The following is a 23,489-nucleotide window of genomic DNA, read 5'->3' as shown; positions in this document are numbered from 1 at the left end:
TAAGTACTGTTGTGCATTTTAAGGCTAATGCTTTGGGAAAGCACTTCCATAGTCATTACATTTATCTCACTTTTATGTAGTATGATGTCTTTGATGTTGAGTAAGATGTGAGCAGTTATTGAAGGCTTTGCCACATTCTTCACATTTGTAGGGCTTCTCTACTGTATGAATTCTTTTATGTAGAGTAAGGTATGGGTTCCGGCTAATGGTTTTGCCACATTCTTCATATCTGTAGGATTTCACTCCAGTATGACTTTTCTTTATGTACCATAAGGTGTGAGCACTGGGTAAAGGCTTAGACACATTCTTCACATTTGTATGGTTTCCCTTCACTATGACTTAACACACAGTAAGGATTGAGGACTGGGTAAAGGCTTTACCACGTTCTTTACATTTGCATGGTTTCCCTCCTGTATTAATTCTTTTATGTAGAATGAGGTCTGTGCACTGGGTACAGGCTTTTCCACATTCTTCACATTTGTAGGGTTTCTCTCCACTATGAATTCTTTTATGTAGATTGAGGTCTGTGCACCGGCTAAAGGCTTTGTCACATTCTTCACATTTCTATGGTTTCTCTCCTGTATGAATTCTTTTATGTAGAGTAAGGTGTGAGCACTGGGTAAAGGTTTTGCCACATTCTTCACATTTGTATGGTTTCTCTCCTGTATGAATTCTTTTATGTAGAGTAAGGTCTCTGTACCGGCTAAAGGCTTTGCCACATTCTTCACATTTGTATGGTTTCTCTCCTGTATGAATTCTTTTATGTAGAGTAAGGTCTGTGCCCCGGCTAAAGGCTTTGCCACATTCTTCACATTTGTATGGTTTCTCTCCTGTATGAATTCTTTTATGTAGAGTAAGGTGTGAGCACTGGGTAAAGGTTTTGCCACATTCTTCACATTTGTATGGTTTCTCTCCTGTATGGATTCTTTTATGTAGAGTAAGATCTCTGTATCGGCTAAAGGCTTTGCCACATTCTTCACATTTGTATGGTTTCTCTCCTGTATGAATTCTTTTATGTAGAGTAAGGTCTGTGCCCCGGGTAAAGGCTTTGCCGCATTCTTCACATTTGTATGGTTTCTCTCCTGTATGAATTCTTTTATGTAGAGTAAGGTCTGTGCCCCGGCTAAAGGCTTTGCCACATTCTTCACATTTGTATGGTTTCTCTCCTGTATGAATTCTTTTATGTTCAATAAGACTTGAGCACTGGGTAAAGGCTTTGCCACATTCTTCACATTTGTATGGTTTCTCTCCTGTATGAATTCTTTTATGTAGAGTAAGGTGTGAGCACTGGGTAAAGGTTTTGCCACATTCTTCACATTTGTATGGTTTCTCTCCTGTATGGATTCTTTTATGTAGAGTAAGGTCTCTGTACCGGCTAAATGCTTTGCCACATTCTTCACATTTGTATGGTTTCTCTCCTGTATGGATTCTTTTATGTAGAGTAAGGTGTGAGCACTGGGTAAAGGCTTTGCCACATTCTTCACATTTGTGTGGTTTCTCTCCTGTATGAATTCTTTTATGTTCAGTAAGGTCTGTGCACCGGCTAAAGGCTTTGCCACATTCTTCACATTTGTATGGTTTCTCTCCTGTATGAATTCTTTTATGTAGAGTAAGGTGTGAGCACTGGGTAAAGGCTTTGCCACATTCTTCACATTTGTGTGGTTTCTCTCCTGTATGAATTCTTTTATGTTCAGTAAGGTCTGTGCACCGGCTAAAGGCTTTGCCACATTCTTCACATTTGTAGGGTTTCTCTCCTGTATGAATTCTTTTATGTTCAGCAAGACTTGAGTACCTGGTAAAGGCTTTGCCACATTCTTCACACTTGTAGGTTTTCTCTCCTGTATGAATTCTTTTATGTTCAATAAGACTTGAGCACTGGGTAAAGACTTTGCCACATTCTTCACATTTGTATGGTTTCTCTCCTGTATGAATTCTCTTATGTGTAGTAAGTTTTGAGTACCAGTTAAAGGCTTTTCCACATTCTTCACACTTGTACGGTTTCTCTCCTGTATGAATTTTCCTATGACCAGAAACGTTTGAGATGTGGTTAATAGTTTTCCCACATCTATTATGCCTGAAAATTCCCTCTCCTGTAGGTCTTTTTTTATGTTTATTTAGATTTGAAAATTTGGTAAAGACTTTTATACATCTAAATATTTTTCTATGGGTAGTTGACAAACATTGGGTAAGACCATCGTAATATACTTTCTGCCCCTTACACTCATTCACACACTCCCAGTCTTCTCTTAAGTATATATTTTCAAGGCCACCGGTTTCATATAGTCTCCTTATTGATTTCTGTAATGAGTCCTTTATGCCCTGCTCTGGCACCAGGTCTTGGGTGCAATGAGAAGACAGTTCTGAAAGAAATGAAAATAACAAAGTATCTCACTAACTAGACTCAGGTGAATATACTTCACAATTTGAATATATAAAACTATACCAGGCACATTAGCAAGAAAGCACAATAGAATACCATGGTCTTACTTCCATGATAGATGTATGACCTTAAAAATATACTTACAAACATGACTTTTTGAGAAATCATAACTGCTAAGAGTTCATAGCACCCCATATGAGAATGACACCAAGAACCAAATGGAACTGGAAGGGAAGTTTGTTACATTTACCTAGCAAAGCCCTTCCTCACCGCTGATATAGAGGAATCACATTAGTAGTAAAATCCCATCTCCTGGACTCCCTTTCAAAAGAGAATGAAACTATTGGCACATATGTCCATACATCTCATTTTTTATGGCCTTTCCACAAGCTGGTTTCTGTCTTCTATGATAACTACATAACTCTCTGGGAAAGGTGTGTACATATCAAAAATAAAATTCTGCAGTATTATAATGATGGTACAAATACATTTATTTATGCTATAAAATTTGAAAGACAAAATTGACAAAGAGCATTACCATATGTTAATTGATATACAATGTAAAAATACATAATTATTGACATCAATATCATAAGGTTGGGGGCAAACATAAAGATTAAGAATTTTTGTATGCAACTGAAGTTGAGTACTTATCAGTTCAATGTATTTTGCAACTTCAAAGGACTTTAGGTAATTCTTACTGTGAACATCAGGAAAATGTTTATAGAGATACACAAAGGAAGATGGACAAAGAAACAAAATATGTCCCTAAATATTAGTGGCACATAATGAAGAAGAAACAAAGAAAAAATAGTGACAAAAGTTATATAAAACAATTAATTTAGGGAAATTATAAGTCCTTCCCTTTGAGAAAATTATATAAATATTTATGTACTAGTATTTCCAGTCAGAAGACACAGTTAAATAAAGGGATTAAAAAATCCAACTATATTCTCTCTAAAGAGACTTTACTTCATATCTTGTGAAAACAATAGACTAAAATTGGCAGAATATAACAAGATGTACCATGAAAACTTTAAGCAAATAACAGCAGTGGAGTTCAAAATTATATTAGGCATATTATATTTGAAGTGAAAAATGTTACAGTTTATAAAATATACTTTAGGCCAAAACTGTCACAAGAGACACCAAGGACATTTAATATAAAAAGAGGTCATTCACTGAGAACCCATGAAAATAAGACATATATATGATATCTATCTTTATCTCACATCAAGGTTCGCAAATATATAAAGAAAATATTGACAGAATTGAAGCAAGAAATGGACAGCAAAATAATAGGATACATTGATATTCCACTTTAAATAATAATAAAGCCAGTCAAATTAATAATAAGAAAAGAGAAGATTTGAAAACACCGTAGAGCAATTAGACCTAACAGATATATAGAGAACACTCTACAGAATAATAACAGAACATACAATCTTCTTGATACCTCATAAAACATTCTTCCTAAAAAACTACCTGTTTGGCCACAAAACAAGTCTTAACCAATTTTAGAAAACTGAAATTTTACACACTTTAATTTCTGACCAGAATGGAATGAAACTGTAAATAAATAACAGAAGAAATACAGAAAAATTCACAAATATATTAAAATAACACACTTTTGAACACGTTCTTGTTCAAGAGAAGAAGACTTAATGCTGTGAAGATGTCGATAGTGGTCTACAGATTCAATGCAATTCCTTTCAAATTCTCAATTTAATTTTTTCAAAAAGAGAAACAGCAAACCCAAAAATAATATGGAATCTCAAGAGACCACAAAGATCTGAACAATCATCAAAAAGTGAAAAAATGCTATTGGTACCATACTTCCCCATTTTAAAACATTGAAAATCTACAGTAGTCAATGAAGTTTTCTACTGGCAGAAAGACAGAAAACTGGACCAATGAATCAGAAAGAAACACAAATATAAACTCTTGCATAGGTTGTAAAATTAAAAGATATCTTCACACTCATATTTATTTCATCATTATTCACAAAGGCCAGTAGATGAAAGAAAACAAAATTGCCCTTACCAAATGAAAGGATAAATACAATTTGAAATTTAGAAATAGTGGATTATTTCTGAGCTTTAATAAAACAAATAATCTAGTAACACGCACAATAGAGATAAACCTTGATGACATTATGTTTAATGATGGGATGGGGGTATAACTACATGACGAATGCAATGCACACTATCTGGGGAATGGACATGTTTGAAGCTCTGACTTGGGAGTATGGGCGGGACATGGGCAATATATATAACCTGAACTTTTGTACCCCCATAATAAGCTGAAATAAAAAAAAATGATTATTTCCCCAAACTCATAGTAACAATTTATTATATTTTTATATATTTGTATTATAAATTTACATTAACAAAGTGAAATAAAAATTTATAGAATTCAAAAAAAAAAAAAGTGAGTGGTGTTGTGGGCAGCTTCTCTAATTGAGATGCAGGCACCAGATGTATTTATTTACCATGGGAACTAGTACTTATGCAAATTGATTCTCCCTGGTTCAGCAAAATCCAATATGGCAGTTCTCCAGGGGAGGTTTGGTGGGGGAACATTGATAGACCACTGTTTTCCTTTTCTCCTCCACACCCTCCCAATGGACATGAACTTTCATTCCCTGCCTGATTTTGAAACTGGGACCCTTCCCCAATGCTTCTCATCCTGTTGACTGTGTGTCAGCAGACAGATGCACCAAGTGCCTGTCAATGGGAAGATCACAAGCTGAGCCAGGTGAAAAAGCACCCATAGCACTGAGAGCTGGGCATCTCAGCACAGAGAATTCCAGCATCAGCTATGGTGGCGAGAAGGGGCCATGGTCTTCCTGTAACACTCTCAGGAAGAGTGAGTGCCAGGCCACCCTCCTCCTCTCTGAGTTGCAGCACCAGATACACTTTCCAAGACAGGCTTGGCTGGTAGTTTGCACTCCATTGCCGAAGGCGTGCTCAGTCACTCAGTGCAGCTTTTGCTGGAAGTGTGCTACCCAATGCCCAAGGCAGGCTTAGTCACTCAGTGCAAGCTGCTTTGGCAGTTGCTATGGGGTGAGTGTGGTCACACAGCTATGAGAACCTTAAGCCAAAATTACTTCCTGGGATGCCTGGAGTGTATCAGGTGCAGAGGAGGGGGTGTCCAGGTGCAGTGATGCTGGCCCTTTTGTAGCTCATAGCACACTCCCATGGGATGAGAGACATGCATCGTATTGCAAGCCTGAGGCACCTGGGTGGGGGAGGTCAAAATCCCTTACTTTTTCCTTGGGCTCCAGAAGTCCTGTGATTTTGTTTGTGCCAGTTCCTACCTTTTATCCTCCTCTCTTCTGAGCTGCTCAGTACCTGCTGTTAGTGTCCCAGACTCCACTTGTTTCAGACTGAATGGTCTAATGCTTACCAGGAATCATCCTCCACTCCCCTCTGTTAAATTATCAACTGTTCTACTTGAATGCTCTGACAAGCCTTGATTCTCATCAGCCATCTTGAAGTCTCCTTACATGATTATTTCTCTCACACCAATATAATATACATTCAGCAATAAAGAACTGCTGAAATTATAATTTTTATGACTACTCACCCAGTAAAGATGAAAGAATTATAGACCACAAACCAAGAAAACAAATAAGTAAGTTTGAAACAAACTTGACATAATTTTTACTCACACAGGCAAGCAAACACATAGAGAATTATTTTAGCACTGGATAAATTGCTAATTCATGTTTAAATATTAAATCATACTATGTTAAAGTGACCAGAGTTGAATATTGTCACACAAAATTACAATGTATAAGTAAAAACAAAGATAAAATTAACTGTACTTATCACAAGATTTCAGGGAATGCAGAGGATTCACAAAACCTATCCCACAGCAACAAGAAACATAAATTTCCAGGAACCAATGCTTATGAAATGGAGATATTTGGAGTATCTGAAAAACCTTAGAAATAATCATCTGAAACATCCCCTACAAGAAAAACAAAACACAGACAACAAAATCTGCAAAATGATGCCTGAAGAAACTGAGATATTAACAGACATAAAAACTATAACAAGAACCCAACACAAATTTTAGAGCTGAAGAATATAATAACTGAGATGAAAAATTCACTAGAGAAGCACAGAAGCACACTTAATGAAGCAGAAGAATCAGAAAGTTGAAGACATTTCATTTATAAATATTGAGTCATGGAAGCAAAATTTTAAAAGGGAGACAACTGAAGGTGGAGTATGGAACGTATTGGACACAGTCAGGTAGACCAATATATCTAAGAAAGATTCCTAGAAGAAGAATATAGTGGGAAAATGGCAGAAAGATTATTTGGAGAATAAGGCAGCTGAGAATTTTCTAAATGCCAGAGTGATAACAAAAAAAAAAAAAAAGTACTACCAACTAAGAGGGCTTCCTCTGGGAAATATTTTTCCAAAAACAAGAGAAAAATTAAAGATTTTCCAAGCTAAGCAAAAGTCAATGCTGTTCATCACCACGGGAGTAGGCCAGAAGAAATGTAAAGGGGATCCACTGTGATGAAAAATAAAAATATGTTGGGTAGCATTATAAACAGTTAAAAACATAAAGCTCTGTGTTAAAGGTAAATGTATAAACAGATATAGAATTCTATTTGATCATGATGGTTCATAGACCCTCATAATAAATCTATAGAATTAAAGAAAAACTGAAAGCATAAATGTGCAAAATCTATTCTCACATATACAATATAAAAGGTATAATTTGTGACATTAATAAGAACATGTGGCACTTTAAGACATGTAGGTTTTTAATTTAATTTAATTGAAACTGTTACGAGATTAAGATATGTTGTTATAACACAGAGATTATTTAGTCTCCATTTCCTAATGTGGTCACAAAGAGAATGTCTGTAGAAGGTATGCAAAAGCAAATGGGAAAGCAATCAAAGCATGCCACTTCAAAATCAAGGAAATAAAACTAAAGAGAATAAGACAGGCAATGAGGAACAATGTATATACAGGGCACATGGGCAAGAATTAAAAAATTTCAATGGTAAATTCATATCCTTTAGAAGTTACTTTAAATATAAGTGGTTTAAACTCTCTAATGAAAAATAAGATGACTTTCGGGAGACTCGAAGATGGCGGAATGGTGGTGACCTCCTGGATTCGTGCTCCCAGAGTGGAAGGCATGGGTCTCAGACTGCCACAATGCTAGAGGTTCACTGCCCCACAAGAACGGCGGTGTGAATCCACGGAGAATCAGCGTGGGACAGAGAGAAAGCAAGAAAGGACTGAGGTGATTGAGAAATAAATCATGAATATCTGGAGAGGGTGGGACGGTTAATAGAGAAGGGAGCGCGGGACTGCTGTACCCACCTCACCAGAGAGTGGGGTGGGTTCAGCCCCACAGGAAAGCATCTTGCTCCCCCTCTGACCTCCACACCCACTCAATTGGGGATCTGCCTGAAGTCAGTGCAGAATCGCCATGGGAGACGTGGGGCTCTGCAGAGAGGAGACATTAGCGGGAGGCATTTTGGACCCTGGAGCGCTGTGCACAGCCGAGGTGCCTAGCAACTGTCTCCTATACGCGGGCAGCAGGGCTGCTTAAGTCCGGCTCTAGCAGACGCCAAACTGTGTCGTTTAGGCGGGCGGCTGGATTCTCCCGGTCCCCGGCTCCTCTGGCCTCTGCCGGTCCCTGAGCGTTCAACCCCAGAGACAGTGATCTGCAGACGGGCGGCTGCCATTGTTGGGTTTCACAGCCTAAATGCTGCGGAGCGATTGGGTACCGGGCAGCTCCCTGGGTGCCTCCCTTCCCTAGTCCACGGACCCCCACTACGAGCTCCACCTTTGTGTGAACACTGAGTGGTTTCCCAGTTGCGAGAGAGTGGAGCGTGGACCTTGCGGACATTGGGGCAGGGCGGACCATCGCCTGCGGGAACTGCAGCGGCTGGGGCACTGGGCGAATGAAGGTGCCACTCCATTCCCCCTATCCACTGTCTTTCGTGCAGAGAGAGATGGAAACCACCTTGGGAGAGGAAGAGGAGCAGCCCCCCCAGCAGGGGTAGCAAAATCCTGAACAACATGCGAAGGGCTCCCCCTAGTGACAGAGGACGCAGCTTACCTGGTGCTCATGGCGTGCCCCTATCCAGACTAAAGCTGAAAGAAGGGATCTTAAGGACTCATCCAGATGGGAAGGGCTCAGTGAAAGAACTCTGGGACTATAAAGAATCAAGCTGAAACCTTGCCCTCAAAGAGGATTACTAGTTCTCCACCAATTAACACAAACCAGATTCCAAATAGCAACATGTCACAGGAAGAATTTCAAACATGGATCATAAATACGCTGAACATTATGAAAGAAAAAATGGATAATCAACACAAAGAAACCACAAAAAAGATCCAGGACTTGGAAGAAAAATTCACCAAAGAAATTGAAATACTGAAGAAAAATCAAACTGAACTCCTGGAAATGAAGAATTTATTCAAGGAGCTACAAAACACAGTGGAAAGTCTCAAGAGCAGGGTAGATCAAACAGAAGAAAGAATCTCAGAGATTGAAGATAACACTTTGCAATTAAATAAGACAGTCACAGAGTTAGAGCAAAGAAACAAGAGAAAAGACCAGAGTCTACAAGAAATGTGGGATTATGTGAAGAAGCCTAATGTGAGAGTTATCGGCATTCCTGAGGGTGAAGAAGACAATAAGCAAGGGCTGAATAAACTATTTGAAGATATAATTGAGGAAAATTTCCCAGGCCTTGCCAAATCTCTAAATATACAGGTTCAAGAAGCTCAAAGAACCCCCGGGAGATTCATACCAAATAGGAAGACACCACGTCATGTAGTCATCAGACTGACCAAAATATCCACTAAAGAGGCCCTTCTTCGAGCTGTAAGGAGAAAGAAACAAGTAACATACAAAGGAAAGTCCATCCGAATCACGCCAGATTTCTCAACTGAAACCTTACAAGCAAGAAGAGATTGGGGCCCCATTCTCACTCTTCTGAAACAGAATAATGCCCAGCCTAGAATCCTGTACCCAGCTAAGCTCAGTTTTATATATGAAGGTGAAATTAAGACATTCTCAGATAAACAAAAACTCAGGGAATTCACCAAGACAAGACCAGCTCTCCAAGAAGTACTCAAAACAGAGTTACACATGGTCCAGCACAAGAAGGACCCTCGAATGTAACACTAATCAAGAGATAAATATAAAAACTCAGTTATCATAATGGCTCCAGAGAGAAAACAGATCAATGAAATTCAACCCAAAATGTGGAACAGCAATCTGTCTCACTTATCAGTTCTCTCATTAAATGTGAATGGATTGAATTCCCCACTCAAGAGACATAGACTGGCCCAATGGATAAAAAAATATAAGCCAAGTATCCTCTGTCTTCAGGAAACTCATCTAACCTGCAAGGATGCATTTAGACTGAAAATAAAAGGGTGGAAATCAATATTCCAAGTAAATGGAACCCAAAAGAAAGCTGACGTGGCGGTTCTAATCTCTGATAACACAGTTTTTAAATCAACAAAAGTAAAGAAAGACAAAGATGGTCACTATATACTGGTGAAGGGTACAATTAAACAAGAAGACATAACTATACTTAATATATATACACCCAATCTAGGTGCACCCAGATTCATAAAGCAAACCCTACTTGATCTGAACCAAATGATAGATAACAATACTGTAATAGCTGGAGACTTTAACATCCCAATGACAGTACAGGACAGATCCTCTAAACAGAAAATAAACAAAGACATAATGGACTTAAATAGAATTCTAGAACAAATGGGCCTGACTGACATCTACAGGACATTCTACCCAAAAACCACTGAATATACTTTCTTCTCATCAGCTCATGGGACATTCTCCAAGATTGACCATATCTTAGGACATAAAGCATGTCTTAAAAAATTTAAAAATATAGAAATTATACCATGCATCTTCTCAGATCACAGTGGAATAAAAGTAAAAATGAACCCTAACAGAAATCCTCACTTCTACTCAAAGTCATGGAAGCTAAATAACCTTCTCCTCAACACTTATTTTATAAACGAAGAAATCAAGTCAGAAATCAAAAGATTCTTTGAAGTAAATGACAAAGGAGATACAATGTATCAAAATCGGTGGGACACAGCTAAAGCAGTCCTGAGAGGAAAATTTATTTCCATAATGCCTATACCAAAAAGACAGAAAACTTACAAGTAGACAATCTAATGAATAGACTCAAAGAGCTGGAGAAGGAAGAACAGACCGATCCCAAACCCAGCAGAAGGAGAGAAATTATTAAGATTAAATCAGAACTAAATGAAAAGCACAACAATCAAACCATAAGGGAGATTAATAAAACCAAAAGATGGTTCTTTGAAAAAATAAACAAAATTGACACACCTCTGGCTAGACTAACCAAGAGCAGAAAAGAAAAATCTCTTATAACCTCCATCGGGAACACGAAAGGAGTAATCACGACTGATGCCACAGAGATACTTGATATCATCTATGAATTCTACAAAAATCTTTATGCACACAAATTAGAAAACCTGGAGGAAATGGACAAATTCTGAGAAACACACAGCCTTCCCAGGCTCAACCAGGAAGAAATAGAATTCCTGAATAGACCGATATCTAGATCTGAAATCGAAACAGCAATAAAAAAACCTTCCCAAAAAGAAAAGCCCTGGAACAGATGTGTTCACACCTGAATTCTACCATACCTACAAAGAAGAACTGGTGCCAATCCTACATAAACTATTCTCCAATATAGAGAAGGATGGGATTCTCCCCAACACTTTTTACCAAGCCAACATAATCCTGATACCAAAACCAGGAAAGGATGCAACTAAAACAGAGAACTATAGACCAATTTCTCTTATGAATATAGATGTAAAAATTCTGAATAAAATCCTAGCAAATCGAATCCAAGTGCTTATCAAAAAAATAATCCATCACGACCAAGTGGGCTTCATCCCAGAGATGCAGGGATGGTTTAACATACGAAAATCTATGAATGTAATTCATCACATAAATAGAAGCAAAAATAAAGATCATATGATCCTCTCAATAGATGCAGAAAAAGCATTCGACAAAATTCAACACTCTTTTATGATAAGAACACTTAACAAAATAGGCATAGACAGGGCCTATCTAAAAATGATACAAGCCATATACGACAAACCCACAGCCAACATCATACTGAATGGGGAAAAACTGAAAGCATTCCCACATCGAACTGGAACCATACAAGGCTGCCCACTGTCCGCATTACTTTTCAACATAGTATTGGAAGTCCTTGCGAGAGCTATCAGGCAAGAGAGCAGAATCAAGGGAGTCCAAATAGGGACAGAAGAGATCAAACTCTCACTCTTCGTTGATGATATGATGTTATATCTAGAAAATCCCAAGGTTTCAACCAAGACTCCTGGAATTGATCAATGAATTCAGTAAAGTATCAGGATACAAAATCAATACACACAAATCAGAGGCATTCATATTCGCCAATAACAGTCAAACGGAGAACCAAATTAAGGACTCAATACCCTTCAAAATAGCAACAAAGAAAATAAAATATCTAGGAATATATTTAACTAAGGAGGTAAAGGACCTCTATAGGGAAAACTATGAAACACTGAGGAAGGAAATCGCAGAACATGTAAATAGGTGGAAAACCATACCATGCTCATGGATCAGTAGAATCAACATTGTTAAAATGTCTATACTGCCCAAAGTTATCTACAGACTCAATGCAATCCCTATTAAATTACCAACATCTTTTTTCACAGACACAGAAAAAATAATTTTATGCTTTGTATGGCACCAGAGAAGACCCCGTTTAGGAAAAGCAATCTTAAACAACAAAAACAAAATGGGAGGTATTAATTTGCCAGACTTCAAACTATACTACAAGGCTGTGGTTCTTAAAACAGCCTGGTACTGGCACAAGTGCAGGGACACAGACCAGTGGAACAGAACTAAAATCCAAATATAAAACCATCCTCGTATAGCCATCTAATCTTTGACAAAGCAGACAAAAACATACTCTGGGGAAAAGATTCCTTATTTAATAAATGGTGCTGGGAAAACTGGATATCCACATGTAGAAGACTAAAACAGGACACACAGCTCTCACCCCTCACAAAAATCAAATCACGGTGGTTAACAGACTTAAACCTTAGGTCAGAAACTATTAGAATTCTAGAAGAAAAAGTAGGAAAGACTCTTACAGACATTGGCCTAGGCAAAGAATTTATTAAGACACCTAAGGCAATCACAGCAGCAACAAAAATAAATAAATGGGACCTGATCAAATTAAAAAGCTTCTGCACAGCCAAAGAAACAGTCACGAGAGTAAACAGACAACCTACAGAATGAGAAAAAAATTTTGCATACTACACATCAGATAAAGGACTGATAACAAGAATCTATTTAGAACTCAGGAAAATCAGTAAGAAAAAATCGAACAACCCTATCAAAAAGTGGACAAAGGACATGAATAGAAATTTTTCAAAAGAAGATATAAAAATGGCTAACAAACATATGAATAAATGTTCAACATCTCTAATCATCAGGGAAATACAAATCAAAACCACAATGAGATATCACTTAACTCCAGTGAGAACGGCCTTTATCAAAAAGTCTCAAAACTATACATGTTGGCGTGGGTGTGGAGAGATAGGTACACTCATACACTGCTGGTGGGACTGTAAACTAGTGCAGCCCCTGTGGAAGGCAATGTGGAGATACCTTAAACAGATTCAAGTAGACGTACCATTAGATCCAGCAATCCCATTATTGGGCATCTACCCAGAAGAACAAAAGTCATTCTATAAAAAAGACACCTGCATCCGAATGTTTATAGCAGCACAATTCACAATCGCAAAGATGTGGAAACAACCCAAATGCCCATCAATTCATGACTGGATTAGCAAAATGTGGTATATGTATACCATGGAATATTACTCAGCTATTAGAAATAATGCCAATATGGCATCTCTTTGGTTCTCCTGGAGAGAGCTGGAACCCATTCTATTAAGTGAAGTATCCCAAGAATGGAAAAGTAAGCACCACATGTACTCACATGAAAACTGGTTTTCCTGAGTGCACATTTGGGAATAACACAAATTGGGTATCAGACAGAGTTCGGGGCTTGGTGGAAGGGATGGGTGTATACCTACTTGTTGAGTGTGATGTGCACTGCCTGGGGAATGGACACGCTTGAAGTTCTGACTGGGGGGGATGGGGTGGGGGAGGGGAGGTGTGCACATCTACATGATGAGTGTGATGTGCACTGTCTAGGGATTCGACACAACTGAAGCTCAGACTCGGGGGGATAGGGAGGCATGGGCAATGTATATAGCCTGATCTTTTGTACCTCCATAATGATCTGAAAAACAAACAAAAAATAAAAATAAAAGTTAAAAAAAAAGAAAAAAAAGGAAAATAAGATGACTTTATAAATAAAAAACAAACAGCACTCTACAATATGCCACCTACGAAAGCCTTCCTTTAGCTCTGAAATGTCAAATTGGTTAAAAGTAATTGTAAAAAAAGAATGTATGTAAATAATTAGAGGAGGATATTGTGGCCATAATTAAAGGAAATACTCCTTAAGTGAAAAACCATCAGAAGAGACAAAGACTGTTATAACATACTGATAAAATGGGTCATTTAACAGAAATCTATAGCACAGGATGCACATAGATATATACATGCAATGCACTTATTTTATCATAGATATTTTTAAATATATATTATATACATCAGGACTTCTAAATATATTAAGCAAATAGGAACAAAAGTGTGGACAGAAGTGTTGCAAGAAACACCTAGCAACACACAATTATAGGAGACTGCAAGACCTCACTTTCAATAATGAATGGAAAAATTTGATAGAAGATCAATAAGAAACAGATAATGGGAAAAACATTATAGATCAGTTAGATGTGAAAGACATTTAAAGAGGTCTTCAGTGAAATGTAGCAGAATACACAATAGTTTCAATCAGACATGACAAATGCTGTTAGGACACTTAAGTTTTATCAACTGGAAGAAGTCTAAAAACATACAACATATGTTTTTTGGCAAAAATGAATTGGACCTAGAAATCAAAAGCAAAAGATAAACTGGCTAATCCAAAAATATGTCAAAATTAAACACACACTTAAATGTATTCATGTTCAATGGTCAGATGATTTAAAATTGTTGAGATGTCAACAGCATACACAGTGATATACAAATTTAATGCAATGTCTATAACGTTCCAATCATACTTGATCTTGAGCTATATAAAAGAGTTGGAACCCATTCTACTAAGTGAAGTATCCCAAGAATGGAAAAATAAGCACCACATGTACTCACCAGCAAATTGGTTTCCCTGATCATCGCCTAAGTGCACATTTGGGAATAACACCAATTGTGTGTCATGCAGATACAGGGGGAGGGGGGAGGGGGGAGGGGGGAGGGGGGAGGGGATGGGTGTATACCTACATAATGAATGCGATGCGCACTGTCTGGGGAATGGACACGTTTGAAGCTCTGGCTCGAGGGAGTGGGGGGCATGGGCAATATAAATAACCTAAAATTTTGTACCCCCATAATAAGCTGAAATTAAAAGAAGGAAATACATGTATAAAACTCTTAGAAGAAAATAAAAGGGAAAGATCATGATATTGGTCCTGGCACTGTTTTAGTAGATGTAACACCAAATGCATAAGCAATAAAAATGAAGAAAAGAAAAATGGGATTCCATCAAACTTCAAAATGTCTGCACAAAGAAAAGAATTCAGTGGAGTAAAAATGCCTCCTACAAAATGGGTAAAAATAGATGCAAATCACATATTGCATAGCAGTTAATATCATGAATATACAAACAATGACTAAAATTCAACAACAAAAAGTGAATAGCTTGATAGAAAAATGGACAGTAGATTGATCTCGCATTTCTGCAAAGAAGAAATACAAAGGGACAAAGAGAATTTGAAAGTATCCTTAAAATTGTTAATCTTTTGAGAAATGCAAAGCAAAGTCACAATGAGATATCACCTCACATCCATTATATTGAGAACTTTTAAAAAAATAAATACATATACAAATACAAACACACAAACATATGGTGAGAATGTAGAGAAATTGAAATGCTGTCATGTTATTCTGAAACTTTGATTCTAAAGTTATAAAAAAATGAAATAGAACAGATCAGAAATAAAAAAATATATGAGACAAAACTCAGCAATATGGTGGGAGGGGAAGGATCCACTTGTATTTTTCCAAACAACAACAAAACTTTGCTGGCCATCCACAGAAAATTACACTTATCTGAATTTGGGGACTTAAATAGAAGGTCATTAAACCCTAGAGGAACCATAGATCTTGGAGGGTCATTTTGAATATTCAGGTTCTCATTCAGGTGCCAAAAGTAAGGACCTATTGTCCTGACTACAGACTACATCATGGGTCAACCAACTTAGATACACACAGTCTCTAAGTGTTCCCTGTGACAAAGTTACAGTGGTGCTGTTCATCCAGAGACTTTGGGAGAGACACATCTATCTGTAGCCATGGAGGCAGACCTGAATAATTTGGTCTTACTGTCTTCTGAAAAGCAGACCTGTGACTCTGCTACAGCTGTCTCAACTACAGTCCATGGCCAGTTCTTTCAGTGTACAGATCCACACAGAGACCTGAAGGGAAACTTCCAAGGTACTCATTGGGAGCCGCACCCATCCACACATTTGGTATCAGCCCCACCATATGCAGGCTCAACTGCACAATCATACTGTAGTATGTTTGAGTAGAGATCAAAATCCTGAAGGCAACCAGCTTATCCAGAAACAAGAGAGGATTGAAAACCGCCCAAGCCCTTCAGAACTGGCCCACCAAATGCAGACTCCACTGCAGAGCAAGGGGCAGCCTTGTGACCTGGCTAAAGCAACTCTTCATTGAAAACCCACTGGACATACCTTTAGTCCAAGTACCCAAAAGGAAACATCTTTACCTTCCAAATACACTTTATAAAAACTGGAAAAGGTATTTAATCCTTCACATGCACAGATACCAATATAAGGAAAATGTGCAACCACTCTTAATGCTTCTATTTTATGATATTACTACAAGACCTAAGCAGAAAAACTAGGCAAGAACATCACAAGAATCCACTCAAATTAGATAGGAAAAAGTAAAAATAACACTTTTACTTTACTAATGCCACACTGTTTTCAGATGGCATTATCTTATGTGTCAAAAATCATAAAGAAGATAGGAAAAAAACCCTTATGAAGTAATAAAACCACTCAGTTAAGTCACAGGATATAAAATTTACATTCAAACATCAGTTGTTTTTCTATATACTATATATATATACTATATATAGATATATATAGATATATATATATATACTATATTTTTTTCTTACATGATATTCAAAAACTAACTCCAGATGTAATAAAGATTTAAATGGGAGACATAAAATTCTTTTATGAAGGTAACATGAAGAATAACTCAGCATCACCAAAACATCATGCAAACACAAATCAAAATTATCATAAGGTATCACCTCACAACTGTTAAAATGGCTAATGTCCAAAAGAAGAGACATAATAAGTGTGGGCAAAGTGTGCAGAAAAGCAATCCCTGTACACTGTTATTGATTTGTAAACAGGTAGTGTCATCATAGAGATTTGTTTAAAAATGTAAATAATAGAACTGCCTTATCATTCATCAATTCTACTTCTGAGTATAACCAAAGATGTAAAATGAGTATCTCAAGAAAATTCTGCACCCCCGTGTATACTGCAGCAATACTTACAATGTATACAATAAATATATACAGTTATGCAATTCTTATTTGTGGAAAAATTCACCAGTTAAACATGCACACACAAATATATATGCACACATACACACATATATGTGAATGACAATTTCCTGATAGTACTAAATAGGGGAAAATTATGGAATATAAGCATCAAAATACAATGTATCAATTGGGAGTATAAATATATTCAGTAATTTGAAGCACTCAAAGGGAGAGTATATTTAAGGATTCTATGAGGTGAGTAGGGAAAATAAACTATAATACAGTTTGGCAATTTGGGTACAATAAAGTTGAAATTTTACTCTTATTTTATACTAGAAAAATGAATATACATAAAAAAGAAAAAAGGATATTTCAAAGTGAAATAATGTTAGATGTTCTTAGGTTTAGGAAGAGGCTATGCATTTGTATAAAATTAATGAGTCTGAATTTCTATAGGATTGCCTCTGAAACCTTAGAATTGGAAATCATGATGTAGAAAATATGAAAAATCTGTCCCTAGTGTTTCTAGAATTACTGAAGCAAATCACAATATCTCCACTATTCCTTTTTACACATTTCAAAAATGAAGCAAGAAAAGGAACTTCAAAAATGGAGCTGGGCATGGTGGATCACAACTATAATCCCAGCAATTTGGGAAGCCAAGGAAGGTCGATCAGTTCAGATCAAGATCTTGAAACCAGCCCCAGCACCATAAAGAGACTTCATTTTAACAAATAATAATAATAATAATAGGAATAAATCAGCTGGCCATGGTGGCTCATGCCCATAGTCCTAGGTACTTGGAAAATTGAGGTAGCAGGATCCCTGGAGCCCAGAAGTTTCAGGTTGCAGAGAGCTATGATCAACCACTGTATTCCAGATGGGGCAGCAGAGCAAAATGCTGTCAAAAATGCTTTAATGTAGAGGTCTTCAAAATATGTACAGATAATCCCATATCTCCCCGAATAATAGAAGTGTTTACAGATAATGTAGTCCCTTATAAGCCATGACAAGAAGTTTGGCTCTCACTGAATTCTAAGGAAGATCACTACAGATGTACAGTTCTTAGAGAGTTTAAGAGCATGGGACAGAAGATGTCCTTGTGTAAGAGAAAGAGAAACATCCACAGGCTTCTCAAAAAACATTTCCAAAAGAGGGAGCATTGCAAACCACTTTTTAATATCTGCCTTTCTCCTTGAGCTTTGGCTCTTTAACATTTGTTATCTGCTTTACTGAATCTCACCTACCTGTATATTTAGCTGTTGTTTCCTCTTTATTCATAATCCAGGGCTCTATCCCTTGCTCCAGACATGTGATCAGCTCTGGCTTTGAGACAGCAAGACCTGTTTTATTAGAAAGAATACACATGACTTTTGCTGAAGACTCTCCAAATACTAATCTTTTAAGTACTATACTTATAGACAGAATATTATAGAACATTCTAGAAAATTGTTTTCCAAAATATGGTTTTCTCACAGACCCTGTAGAACGATAAGAAATTATTTCAAATTTATGGCTCCAGAGCACCAATTCCCACTAGCACCAAATAAAAAATAAGTGGTGGAAATTGTGTTCTAAGGTGCAGGCAACAATTATATACCCTGATTTCTAGAGGAACCACTAATCTAGAGTGAAGTATACAGATTAGCTCAAGAAAGGAAAAGGTTCATGATAAGATGAGACATCTAGTGATTTTATTTTCTACGCCAAAATCCTTCAAATTTTCCTTAAAAGCAGGGATATAAAATTCATTCATGTAAAGTAGAAATTTCCAAGAAACAATCTAAAAAAATAAAATAATGCCCTTAGTATGGAATAGGAATTGTGTATTGAAGTGATCCTCACCAAGGGAGACCAGGTTTCCATAGTTCTCTAACATCACATCCCTATACAAATTGCGCTGAGCATTGTCAAGGCATGCCCACTCCTCTGGAGAGAATTCTATAGCCACATCCTTGAATGTCACCAGTTCCTGAAAAAAGACACATATTTCCCAAGTTGCCAAGGAGAGAATTCTTAATTTGACTACAAGGAAAATGAAAGTTATGAGAACTGTTTCTGACATATGGGTGACTGGAATTATCCAATAAGATATTTTTTAGCATAGTGATATTCTTGAACATATTCTCTAATTCTCAGGAATGAAAATCGTATAACATGTGTGAAATTAGTGTGCATATGATATTGTTTTGCATGATAAAGTATTTAATATAACATTAAGGGCCTCAACACTGCAATATAAATTTGTGCTATATTTACATCATATGAAATAAATTGTGCATATTCTCACACAGAGAAACAGTGAGTTAGAAGGTATCACCCAATTTTCACGTGTATAGTAATGAACTGGAGATCTTGTTAAAATACAGATTCTCATTCAGGAGATCTCGGGTGGGGTCTGAGTCTCTGCATTTCACAGAATATAACCAGTGAAGCCAGTGCTTCTGACCTAAGGAGAGTATTTTGTCAACATCCAGTAAGTGGTAGACTTTCAATTTATCTCACTTCATTTGACCAGAAGACAATGATAAGAGTCTTCATTTTTCAAAGCAAGCTATAAAAAGAAAGGGGAGCTTCCAGTGTAAATGTGATAGTTCATGCACATCAGTCAGTAAATTTCCAAAAGACATTTAATCATAAAGAAAAAAAACAGGCCGGGCGCGGTGGCTCACGCCTGTAATCCTAGCACTCTGGGAGGCCGAGGTGGGCGGATCATTTGAGCTCAGGAGTTCGAGACCACCCTGAGCAAGAGCGAGACCCCATCTCTACTAAAAATAGAAAGAAATTATATGGACAGCTAAAAATATATATATAGAAAAAATTAGCCGGGCATGGTGGCGCATGCCTGTAGTCCCAGCTACTCGGGAGGCTGAGACAGGAGGATCGCTTGAGCCCAGGAGTTTGAGGTTGCTGTGAGCTAGGCTGACGCCACGGCACTCACTCTAGCCTGGGCAACAGAGTGAGACTCTGTCTCAAAAAAAAAAAAAAAAAAAAAAAAAAAAGAAAAAAAACAATTAACTTTACTTTGGATGAATCTGTCAGAGAGCACCTTAACCAAGTGAATGAAGTTAACATCAACTGTAGTGGGACAAATTGGTATTAGCCACCATTGCACAGAGGATAAAAAAATCACTGCTGGGATGGTAGTGCCCAAAAATATGTAACCATGAAGAATCATCTGTTTTATGCAAAGTTCAAGTTATAGATATTTCCCATGTTTTGTAATCTTTAATAATGTATGTAAATACTTTTCCATTTTACAGAGCAAGTCTCCTATTTTTTATTTTTCCATAATTTTCTTGTTATCCTAGGCAATCAATGCTATCCTCTTTCTGCATTTTCCAAATGCTATTTCACATAGAGCTGATGAAAACATCCAGATCAAACCTTGAAAGTACATGTTCCCCTTCTTCACTCAAATACAAAGACCCTATCGCATCCCCAATAGGAATATCAGATATCCACACTATTGTAGGTTGAATTGTCACAATGGGAACATTTTTAATATTACATATCACACATTTATTATGAAACTTGTTTATTTTATTAAGAAGCTTGTGTGGAGAGAATGTAGAGCAGGTTTTATTATATAGGGAGGAAGGATTTTCCAGTGCTCCTTGACTGTCATAAGAAGAAATGAAAAAAATGTAGTGGAAAAAACTCATTAGGCATAAACATCAGAAGTAAAGAAATAAAAGTTTACAAGTTCTAAAAATTCAAGTTCTGCATGACATTCCAGGAGGAACAGTGGACACAGCCCCCTAACCTGGGACACACTTACCTGAAAAACAGCCATTTCTTCTTCTCCTTCTCCTACTCTGAAATTTCTTTTCAGGTGAGATTGTGTAGAACAATCAAAATTACATCTTGAGACTATGCTCTGAAAGGAGTCAGCACAATTTCTTCACCTGTTTACACAGCATCCACAAGCAGGAGGACCACAAAATGCAGAAAAGGCTACACTCACTGCTTCTTAGTCACAGGAAACAGTCAGGTATGATGTCTCCTTATAGAGACTAAAATGTGAGGTTCTCCTGTCTTTCCCTTGGTGACCTACCCCTGCCACACATGCCAGGACTTTCTGCTACAGCAGTGGGAATCTGGACCACACTGATCTGCCCCTATGAAACCCAAAGCAGCAGGCCCTGTGACTTCTCTCTGGAACAAAGTCTAAACCAATCTCATCAATATATTTGGGAGTTCTAATGCTTGACCCTAGTATCAAATGAGAATTATTTGGGGCACAATTAAAACCACATGGATGTTCCCACCCAGCCCCATAGACAGGTGATGGTGTTTCTTTTAAGCTAGCCAGGTGATCCTAATTGAAAGGTTGGGCTGAGAGGCAATTACTTAAAAATTGTCTCTGAACCATCAATGTGAATATAAATCATGTTGTATTGTGGGCCTCACTCTAAGAAAAGTGGTCTGCTGGTGTGGAAGGGGGACATTAATTGGCTTCTTTGTCAAGTCCCCTTTTAGTGCTGATGTTGCTCAACCTAGATCCATTATTAGGAGCACTCAGCTAGAGACAGCAAGCACAGCATACAGAATGTCTTATGCCCAACACTCATCACAACACAGATACTTATTTTCCAAAGTGAAGACCAGCATAATGCAATGTCTACTGAGCATGTACTGTGTGCTCAGAACGATGGTATGCTGCACCATGAAGAAGCCTTTACATTGTGTGACTTAATCCTTAAAATACCAGAAAAGGTGAGTAATAAGTGTCCAATAATTTCCACAAAAATTTAGTTGTGATGCCAGCTTTTCTATTCTTCTCCCACAACTATAATAGGACACTACACAAGACTTAGAAAATTCTTTAATCCCACCCTGAAAAGTCCTTTCAAAGTCAATTTACAAAGTCCATGTTGATCTCATACACTGCAGAAAATGTCTCCCTTGAGTTTTTTGTACATCCTTAATCCAAAGTCTGCCCCTGTCTTTTGAATTGCAGATTGAGGGCAGGTCTAGGTTGGATCAAATTTGCTGTGCATTCTCTGGTGTTACAGTGAGGTAAGGAAAACAGGAGGAAAGATTCCCTTATGGAACCTTCTCTAATGGATCCTGAAAAACCTCAGGCCTTAGATTCAGAATTCAGAGCTGCAGATTTAGGCCTCCAGAGACGCATGAATTCAGTAGCACCCATGGCACATTCCCTGGCATTTGGGCAAGAGGACAAGGCAGAAGGGGGTTTTTTGGGTTCAAACCAGTGCACACTATCTTGTTCTGGCTTGTGTCATGGCCCCATGGTCTCTGAATCCATTTCAGTTCTGAAGATGTCAGGTGCATTTAATGAAAGGCTAGTACTACTGATTATTATCCTGTGAGAGTGTTTTCATAGGAATCTGGTCTAAGTATTCTCTTGATGAGACAGCAGACCCCAAACAGGCACAGAGAACTTACTGTGTGCAGATGAGGGGACAGTGAAAGTCTGTGCTGCACAGTTGTGAGTTTGTGACTGGAAGCTAAAGAAGGATCTAGTCTTCAAAGCACCTCCAGTGTAAATCCTGGGGGGCACATTTTATTTTCATGTTATATTTTTTTAATTCTGGAAAGTGTTCAGGAAATATTTTTGAACATAATCTCCAACACAGAAAACCTCTCCACAAAGTTAAAAGAGAAATAAAAAACCCTTTTATTACTGAATTAAACCATATGTGATGTACATAATGCCAATCCACTGAGAGATTTCAAAGACATACATAAAGTCATTACTTTACATTACAAAGCAAATCCTACCTTTTACATACATGTTCTCTAGATAAATAATTAGTTTTGAAGTAAGAAGACTTGACAGCACAATTTGTCATACAGAGAAATTTACTTGGTAATTAGTGAGACTCTCTTTTTTGCTAATTGGTTTTATTCAAATAAAAAACACACATCTCAAGTGTATGTAGGAGGAGATAATTTTGCAACTTAAAGCTAGGTGCTCACTGTAGTTAGCATCTCATCTTCATGTGGAAATTGTGTGATAGGGCACTATCTTCCTTGATATTTCATTTCAAAGAGATGTATTTCAGGTTCCAAAAAAGCATTTTTTTATTTCAGCCTATTATGGGGGCACAAATGATTAGGTTATGTATATTTCCCTATACTATTTGCTCCAATGGCTGTATTGAGAAAATAGATGTTTAAGAGTCAGAAGGGAGGAGGGTGATTTGGGTTGAGGGATCAAATCTTATCTACTGGGTGCAATGTATATTACTTGAATGAAGGATACACTAAAAGTACTGAATTCAACACTACATAATTCATCCATTTATCAAAAAAAAAACCTGTTACCTGCTAAATTTATTGAAATGCAAATAAATTACA

The 23,489-nt window shown here is 37.4% G+C and overlaps 1 pseudogene; it reads right to left on the bottom strand.

The window, feature by feature from the left end:
• Positions 1-339: 339 nt before the first annotated feature.
• LOC138378787 (zinc finger protein 595-like) lies at positions 340-20,958 on the bottom strand (annotated as a pseudogene).
• Positions 20,959-23,489: the final 2,531 nt, after the last annotated feature.

Source organism: Eulemur rufifrons, chromosome 30 (assembly GCF_041146395.1).
Source record: "Eulemur rufifrons isolate Redbay chromosome 30, OSU_ERuf_1, whole genome shotgun sequence".
Classification (NCBI taxonomy): domain Eukaryota; kingdom Metazoa; phylum Chordata; class Mammalia; order Primates; family Lemuridae; genus Eulemur; species Eulemur rufifrons.
This window is presented reverse-complemented; position numbering and strand designations above follow the sequence as displayed.